The following is an 8,751-nucleotide window of genomic DNA, read 5'->3' as shown; positions in this document are numbered from 1 at the left end:
ATACCCACCATGCCCACGAACGTGAATGGCATCTGGGTGTGAAGCGATACGCGGCGGTGGCTGGGTGGGACCGTCCCCGGCCGGTGAGGGGGGGCCTCCCGGCGTGCTGGCCGCGCGGTGCGTGGGCGCACGCGCTACAGCCGGCTGGTGGGGGCGGCCAGTGGCAGGCGCGCCGGCCGACGGAGGCGGCAGGCGGCGCAGCTGCGCGCCGGCGCACCCTGCACGCGGCGCCGTGCGGCCAAAGTAGGTCCTCGCGGGCCCGGTGCGAAGCGCGGTGGACATCTGCAGTGTGCTGGTCCGATTGAGGACTGTGTGCGCTGAGGATGCGCCGCCGCCCGGCGCTCGGCGCCGCGACGCCGTCTGCTGCTCGGTCGCCTCTGCGGTTCTCGCAGGTGGTTTGTATCGCAGCTGTGCGGACGTGTTGGCGCGTGCGCTGTGCTGGGAGAGTTCGCTTCGGCACCCAAGTGGGGCTTTTGTCCTTCTGTGGCGCTGGCGTTGGAGCTGCCGGTCACCGTAGGTGGCGCGTGTTGTCTCCCGCCGGCAATGCCACGACAGCACGCTCCCGGGCCTCTGTCGGCAGCGGCAAGCTCAGTTGGGAGCACGGGTGGTCGCACCTAAAGCGTCTACTCGCCAAACTCCGGGCGATTGCGCCTCTCTCGAACCCGACCAAGTACTTAGGACGGCGCTGCGCGCCGCCGGGACCTGAGAGGGTTTCGAGGTGTATTGTGCAGGGGAGCTCAGCCTCCTCCTGTTTGCAGAATAATTGAGCGGACGCTTGCGTGTTCGCGCGGGCCCCCGGGACACACTCCCGGGCGGCCGGCTGCTCAGCTCTAGTTGACGCAGCTCCCTGGTTGATCCTGCCAGTAGTCATATGCTTGTCTCAAAGATTAAGCCATGCATGTCTCAGTACAAGCCGCATTAAGGTGAAACCGCGAATGGCTCATTAAATCAGTTATGGTTCCTTAGATCGTACCCACGTTACTTGGATAACTGTGGTAATTCTAGAGCTAATACATGCAAACAGAGTCCCGACCAGAGATGGAAGGGACGCTTTTATTAGATCAAAACCAATCGGTCGGCTCGTCCGGTCCGTTTGCCTTGGTGACTCTGAATAACTTTGGGCTGATCGCACGGTCCTCGTACCGGCGACGCATCTTTCAAATGTCTGCCTTATCAACTGTCGATGGTAGGTTCTGCGCCTACCATGGTTGTAACGGGTAACGGGGAATCAGGGTTCGATTCCGGAGAGGGAGCCTGAGAAACGGCTACCACATCCAAGGAAGGCAGCAGGCGCGCAAATTACCCACTCCCGGCACGGGGAGGTAGTGACGAAAAATAACGATACGGGACTCATCCGAGGCCCCGTAATCGGAATGAGTACACTTTAAATCCTTTAACGAGTATCTATTGGAGGGCAAGTCTGGTGCCAGCAGCCGCGGTAATTCCAGCTCCAATAGCGTATATTAAAGTTGTTGCGGTTAAAAAGCTCGTAGTTGGATTTGTGTCCCACGCTGTTGGTTCACCGCCCGTCGGTGTTTAACTGGCATGTATCGTGGGACGTCCTGCCGGTGGGGCGAGCCGAAGGCGTGCGACGCGCCTCGTGCGTGCTCGTGCGTCCCGAGGCGGACCCCGTTGCAATCCTACCAGGGTGCTCTTGAGTGAGTGTCTCGGTGGGCCGGCACGTTTACTTTGAACAAATTAGAGTGCTTAAAGCAGGCAAGCCCGCCTGAATACTGTGTGCATGGAATAATGGAATAGGACCTCGGTTCTATTTTGTTGGTTTTCGGAACCCGAGGTAATGATTAATAGGGACAGGCGGGGGCATTCGTATTGCGACGTTAGAGGTGAAATTCTTGGATCGTCGCAAGACGAACAGAAGCGAAAGCATTTGCCAAGTATGTTTTCATTAATCAAGAACGAAAGTTAGAGGTTCGAAGGCGATCAGATACCGCCCTAGTTCTAACCATAAACGATGCCAGCCAGCGATCCGCCGCAGTTCCTCCGATGACTCGGCGGGCAGCCTCCGGGAAACCAAAGCTTTTGGGTTCCGGGGGAAGTATGGTTGCAAAGCTGAAACTTAAAGGAATTGACGGAAGGGCACCACCAGGAGTGGAGCCTGCGGCTTAATTTGACTCAACACGGGAAACCTCACCAGGCCCGGACACCGGAAGGATTGACAGATTGATAGCTCTTTCTTGATTCGGTGGGTGGTGGTGCATGGCCGTTCTTAGTTGGTGGAGCGATTTGTCTGGTTAATTCCGATAACGAACGAGACTCTAGCCTGCTAACTAGTCGCGTGACATCCTTCGTGCTGTCAGCGATTACTTTTCTTCTTAGAGGGACAGGCGGCTTCTAGCCGCACGAGATTGAGCAATAACAGGTCTGTGATGCCCTTAGATGTTCTGGGCCGCACGCGCGCTACACTGAAGGAATCAGCGTGTCTTCCTAGGCCGAAAGGTCGGGGTAACCCGCTGAACCTCCTTCGTGCTAGGGATTGGGGCTTGCAATTGTTCCCCATGAACGAGGAATTCCCAGTAAGCGCGAGTCATAAGCTCGCGTTGATTACGTCCCTGCCCTTTGTACACACCGCCCGTCGCTACTACCGATTGAATGATTTAGTGAGGTCTTCGGACTGGTACGCGGCATTGACTCTGTCGTTGCCGATGCTACCGGAAAGATGACCAAACTTGATCATTTAGAGGAAGTAAAAGTCGTAACAAGGTTTCCGTAGGTGAACCTGCGGAAGGATCATTACCGACTAGACTGCATGTCGTTCGATGTGCGTGTCGTGTCGCGCAACACGCTACCTGTACGGCTCGCAGTAGCCGTGCGCCGCGTGCGGAACCACGCGTGCTTCTCAAAACTAACGCCAATGTTGTGTGGTACGAGCGCTGAAGCGCTGGAGCGGCTGGCCTGCGGCACCTGGCGCCTGGCGCCGGTTTTGAATGACTTTCGCCCGACTGCCTGTCCGCTCCGGTGTGGAGCCGTACGACGCCCATCGGCCGTGAGGCCGTTGGACACAGAACGCTTGAACAGGGGCCGCCACACGCCTACGTCCCGCCTATGCAACTGTCTTGAAAGAGACAGTGGAAACTAAGAAAAGATCACCCAGGACGGTGGATCACTCGGCTCGTGGGTCGATGAAGAACGCAGCAAATTGCGCGTCGACATGTGAACTGCAGGACACATGAACATCGACGTTTCGAACGCACATTGCGGTCCATGGATTCCGTTCCCGGGCCACGTCTGGCTGAGGGTCGGCTACGTATACTGAAGCGCGCGGCGTTTGCCCCGCTTCGCAGACCTGGGAGCGTCGCGGCCGCCTGTGGGGCCGGCCGCGCCTCCTGAAACGTGCGATGCGCGCCCGTCGCCTGGCGGTTCGCATACCGGTACTTACTCGGTAGCGTGCACAGCCGGCTGGCGGTGTGGCGTGCGACACCTCGTACAACGACCTCAGAGCAGGCGAGACTACCCGCTGAATTTAAGCATATTACTAAGCGGAGGAAAAGAAACTAACAAGGATTCCCCCAGTAGCGGCGAGCGAACAGGGAAGAGTCCAGCACCGAACCCCGCAGGCTGCCGCCTGTCGTGGCATGTGGTGTTTGGGAGGGTCCACTACCCCGACGCCTCGCGCCGAGCCCAAGTCCAACTTGAATGAGGCCACGGCCCGTAGAGGGTGCCAGGCCCGTAGCGGCCGGTGCGAGCGTCGGCGGGACCTCTCCTTCGAGTCGGGTTGCTTGAGAGTGCAGCTCCAAGTGGGTGGTAAACTCCATCTGAGACTAAATATGACCACGAGACCGATAGCGAACAAGTACCGTGAGGGAAAGTTGAAAAGAACTTTGAAGAGAGAGTTCAAAAGTACGTGAAACCGTTCTGGGGTAAACGTGAGAAGTCCGAAAGGTCGAACGGGTGAGATTCACGCCCATCCGGCCACAGGCCTCCGCCCTCGGCAGATGGGGCCGGCCGCCCGCGCGGAGCAATCCGCGGCGGGGTCGTGTCCGGTTGCCTTTCCACTCGCCGCGGGGTGGGGCCGTTCCGGTGTGCGGTGGGCCGCACTTCTCCCCTAGTAGGACGTCGCGACCCGCTGGGTGCCGGCCTACGGCCCGGGTGCGCAGCCTGTCCTTCCGCGGGCCTCGGTTCGCGTCTGTTGGGCAGAGCCCCGGTGTCCTGGCTGGCTGCCCGGCGGTATATCTGGAGGAGTCGATTCGCCCCTTTGGGCGCTCGGGCTCCCGGCAAGCGCGCGCGGTTCTTCCCGGATGACGGACCTACCTGGCCCGGCCCCGGACCCGCGCCGCTGTTGGCTCGGGATGCTCTCGGGCGGAATAATCGCTCCCGTCAGCGGCGCTTCAGCTTTGGACAATTTCACGACCCGTCTTGAAACACGGACCAAGGAGTCTAACATGTGCGCGAGTCATTGGGCTGTACGAAACCTAAAGGCGTAATGAAAGTGAAGGTCTCGCCTTGCGCGGGCCGAGGGAGGATGGGGCTTCCCCGCCCTTCACGGGGCGGCGGCCTCCGCACTCCCGGGGCGTCTCGTCCTCATTGCGAGGTGAGGCGCACCTAGAGCGTACACGTTGGGACCCGAAAGATGGTGAACTATGCCTGGCCAGGACGAAGTCAGGGGAAACCCTGATGGAGGTCCGTAGCGATTCTGACGTGCAAATCGATCGTCGGAGCTGGGTATAGGGGCGAAAGACTAATCGAACCATCTAGTAGCTGGTTCCCTCCGAAGTTTCCCTCAGGATAGCTGGTGCTCGTACGAGTCTCATCCGGTAAAGCGAATGATTAGAGGCCTTGGGGCCGAAACGACCTCAACCTATTCTCAAACTTTAAATGGGTGAGATCTCCGGCTTGCTTGATATGCTGAAGCCGCGAGCAAACGACTCGGATCGGAGTGCCAAGTGGGCCACTTTTGGTAAGCAGAACTGGCGCTGTGGGATGAACCAAACGCCGAGTTAAGGCGCCCGAATCGACGCTCATGGGAAACCATGAAAGGCGTTGGTTGCTTAAGACAGCAGGACGGTGGCCATGGAAGTCGGAATCCGCTAAGGAGTGTGTAACAACTCACCTGCCGAAGCAACTAGCCCTGAAAATGGATGGCGCTGAAGCGTCGTGCCTATACTCGGCCGTCAGTCTGGCAGTCATGGCCGGTCCTTGCGGCCGGCCGCGAAGCCCTGACGAGTAGGAGGGTCGCGGCGGTGGGCGCAGAAGGGTCTGGGCGTGAGCCTGCCTGGAGCCGCCGTCGGTGCAGATCTTGGTGGTAGTAGCAAATACTCCAGCGAGGCCCTGGAGGGCTGACGCGGAGAAGGGTTTCGTGTGAACAGCCGTTGCACACGAGTCAGTCGATCCTAAGCCCTAGGAGAAATCCGATGTTGATGGGGGCCGTCATAGCATGATGCACTTTGTGCTGGCCCCCGTTGGGCGAAAGGGAATCCGGTTCCTATTCCGGAACCCGGCAGCGGAACCGATACAAGTCGGGCCCCTCTTTTAGAGATGCTCGTCGGGGTAACCCAAAAGGACCCGGAGACGCCGTCGGGAGATCGGGGAAGAGTTTTCTTTTCTGCATGAGCGTTCGAGTTCCCTGGAATCCTCTAGCAGGGAGATAGGGTTTGGAACGCGAAGAGCACCGCAGTTGCGGCGGTGTCCCGATCTTCCCCTCGGACCTTGAAAATCCGGGAGAGGGCCACGTGGAGGTGTCGCGCCGGTTCGTACCCATATCCGCAGCAGGTCTCCAAGGTGAAGAGCCTCTAGTCGATAGAATAATGTAGGTAAGGGAAGTCGGCAAATTGGATCCGTAACTTCGGGATAAGGATTGGCTCTGAGGATCGGGGCGTGTCGGGCTTGGTCGGGAAGTGGGTCAGCGCTAACGTGCCGGGCCTGGGCGAGGTGAGTGCCGTAGGGGTGCCGGTAAGTGCGGGCGTTTAGCGCGGGCGTGGTCTGCTCTCGCCGTTGGTTGGCCTCGTGCTGGCCGGCGGTGCAGGATGCGCGCGCCTGCGCGGCGTTCGCGCCCCGGTGCTTCAACCTGCGTGCAGGATCCGAGCTCGGTCCCGTGCCTTGGCCTCCCACGGATCTTCCTTGCTGCGAGGCCGCGTCCGCCTTAGCGTGCTCCTCCGGGGGCGCGCGGGTGCGCGGATTCTCTTCGGCCGCCATTCAACGATCAACTCAGAACTGGCACGGACTGGGGGAATCCGACTGTCTAATTAAAACAAAGCATTGCGATGGCCCTAGCGGGTGTTGACGCAATGTGATTTCTGCCCAGTGCTCTCTGAATGTCAACGTGAAGAAATTCAAGCAAGCGCGGGTAAACGGCGGGAGTAACTATGACTCTCTTAAGGTGGCCAAGTGGCGGCGGTGTGGCTGCATCCGGACTTGGCTTTTCGAAGTGCGGTCTTGATGTAGTCGTGCTGCTGCTGCGAGGTGCCTTCCTTGGGTTATAGTTACAGGGAGAGTGATGCGCAATACATGGGCCTAGCCCTCTTAGCCTCTCCTCTCCTGCGGTCTTCTCCCCTTCTCGTGGGCCCGCTGATTTTTGCAGAGTGGAAGACCGCACCAGGGGCTTGGGGGGGTTACCAGCCCCCCCTCGCATTATCCCTTTATAGTTGGGGGCAGCCGACAAGAAACAAGAGATGGTGGCCCTTCCGCTGAAGGTGCCACCCCAGCTACCCCAGCACCTATCCGGCCAACCGGCCGTAACGAAAATGCGATAGTTTGTGTAGCTCCCTTTGCTTGCAGTGAGTGCCACCGCACTTTTACCACGAAGAACGGTCTCGGGGTCCATCGCCGCCGCCAACACCCTGCGGCCGCCAACGCTGAGATCGTGACGGAGAGGCATCGCGCGAGGTGGACGGAGGAGGAAGTCCTGTCGCTCGCCAAGGCAGAGGCCGAACTGTTCCTGGAGAGGGACGCCCGGTTCTTCTTTGTAAATCAAGAACTTACCAGGATGTTCCCCGACCGAACGCTTGAGGCAATCAAGTGCCGACGGCGGCAAGCTGCCCACAAGCAGCTTGTCCGCCAATTCATGGAGGCACTTGAGATCGGTCGGGGTGAAGAGCCGGCGTCCCGCCGTGGAGCAGCGAGCTCGCTGCCTGACGCGGGCGAGGCCGCTGCGCCGCCCGTTGACGCAGCCGAGGACTTCGCGGCCGACACCACCGGGCCGCCGCCGGAGGGGCCGACTGACGCCGCCATCTGGGAGCATCTGGCGGGGCTACCTGCTTCCGCCCAGCGTTTCTCTGCCCTGGATCGAGTCATTGGTCTGGGGCGGGGCACGCCGCCCGATGTCATCCTGGGCATGCTCCCGGATGCCCTTGCGTCGGTCGGGTCCAGGGGGGAGAGGTCGATCACCAGGACACAGCGGCCGCGCCAACCATCCAAGCGGCCGCCTGCCGCCCCGCCGCTGCAGAAGCGCAAGCGGCGCCGCTGGGAATACGCGCGGACACAGGACGCCTTCCGTAGGTCGCGTGCGCGTTGCGTGCGCGGCTTGCTGGACGGCACCCTGCTGCAGCCGCCACCCGACATCCCCGGTCTGCTGGACTTCTGGGCGGACCTCTTCACGAAGAAGCCGATCTCCACCGCCGGCTTCATCCGTGACCGCCTTCTCCCGCACTCGGAGCCTGTCGCTCCTGAGTGCCTATGGGGGCCGGTCACGCGTGAGGAGGTCGCTGCTGCCTTGCCGCCCAGGGGATCGGCAGCCGGGCCGGACGGCCTGACTCCAGCGGAGCTGCGGCGCCTGCCGCATGAAGTCCTGGTGAAACTCTTGAACCTCTTCCTCCTGGCCCGCGCCCTCCCCGAGCGTCTGCTTCGCGCCCGGACGTCACTTCTCCCCAAAACGGCTGCACCAACATCCCCCGCTGACTTTCGCCCCATTACGGTCTGCTCGGTGTTGGCGCGGACCTTTCACAAGGTTCTCGCGTCACGCCTGATGCGTGCATGTGCTGTGGACGAACGTCAGTGGGCATTCATCCCCCGGGATGGGATGTTGGAAAACACCTTCATCTTGGACACTGCTCTCACCGACGCAGTCCGCTCCTGTCGCTCTGTTTTTGTGGCATCGATCGACGTCTCTAAAGCGTTCGATTCGGTGGACCATGCCGCCCTCCGCCCCGTGCTGAGGGCTCATGGCCTGCCGGATTGCTTTATTGAGTACGTCGAAAGGTGTTACGAGGGTAGCACGACGGTGATAGCGGGCGGCGCCGACGTGGGCGTGCCCCTGCAGCCGGCTAGGGGTGTGCGTCAGGGTGACCCCCTCTCCCCCCTCCTTTTCAATTTTGCGGTGGACTATGTTTTGAGTCAACTTCCCTCCCACATCGGAGCTCGGATCCTTGGTCGCAGAGTTAACGCTGCGGCCTTCGCAGATGACGTCCTGCTTTTTGCATCGACCGCGAGGGGATTGCAGTCCCTCATCGACGCAGCCGTCGCAGCCCTCGCCCATCTGGGGCTGCAGATCAACGCCCGGAAGTGTTTCACCCTCGCCTTAGTCGCGTCTGGGCGCGACAAGAAGGTGAAGGTCGACGCCGACGTTACCTTCAAAGCGGGCAACGCCACCGTGCCCGCCCTACGTGTGGGTGAAACCTTCCGGTACCTGGGACTGCAATTCTCCACCGCTGGTCGCTGCGTTTTCAACCCACGACGCCACCTGGTGGAGCAGCTGGACGTCATCTCCCGAGCTCCGCTCAAGCCGCAACAGCGCCTCCACGCCCTCACCACCGTACTTCTGCCTGGCCTGTACCATGGGCTGGCCCTCAGCCGCACCCG

The 8,751-nt window shown here is 60.7% G+C and overlaps 2 non-coding genes across 2 annotated transcripts; both read left to right on the top strand.

Moving 5' to 3' along the window:
- The first annotated feature begins 844 nt into the window (after positions 1-844).
- LOC124593009 lies at positions 845-2,754 on the top strand. The gene has a single exon (XR_006977760.1). It is a non-coding gene; the product is annotated as a small subunit ribosomal RNA (ribosomal RNA).
- A 351-nt stretch (positions 2,755-3,105) lies between these two features.
- Positions 3,106-3,260, top strand: LOC124593124. The gene has a single exon (XR_006977846.1). It is a non-coding gene; the product is annotated as a 5.8S ribosomal RNA (ribosomal RNA).
- The last annotated feature ends 5,491 nt before the right edge of the window (positions 3,261-8,751 follow it).

This window comes from Schistocerca americana, unplaced genomic scaffold, assembly GCF_021461395.2.
Source record: "Schistocerca americana isolate TAMUIC-IGC-003095 unplaced genomic scaffold, iqSchAmer2.1 HiC_scaffold_97, whole genome shotgun sequence".
NCBI lineage: Eukaryota > Metazoa > Arthropoda > Insecta > Orthoptera > Acrididae > Schistocerca > Schistocerca americana.
This window is presented reverse-complemented; position numbering and strand designations above follow the sequence as displayed.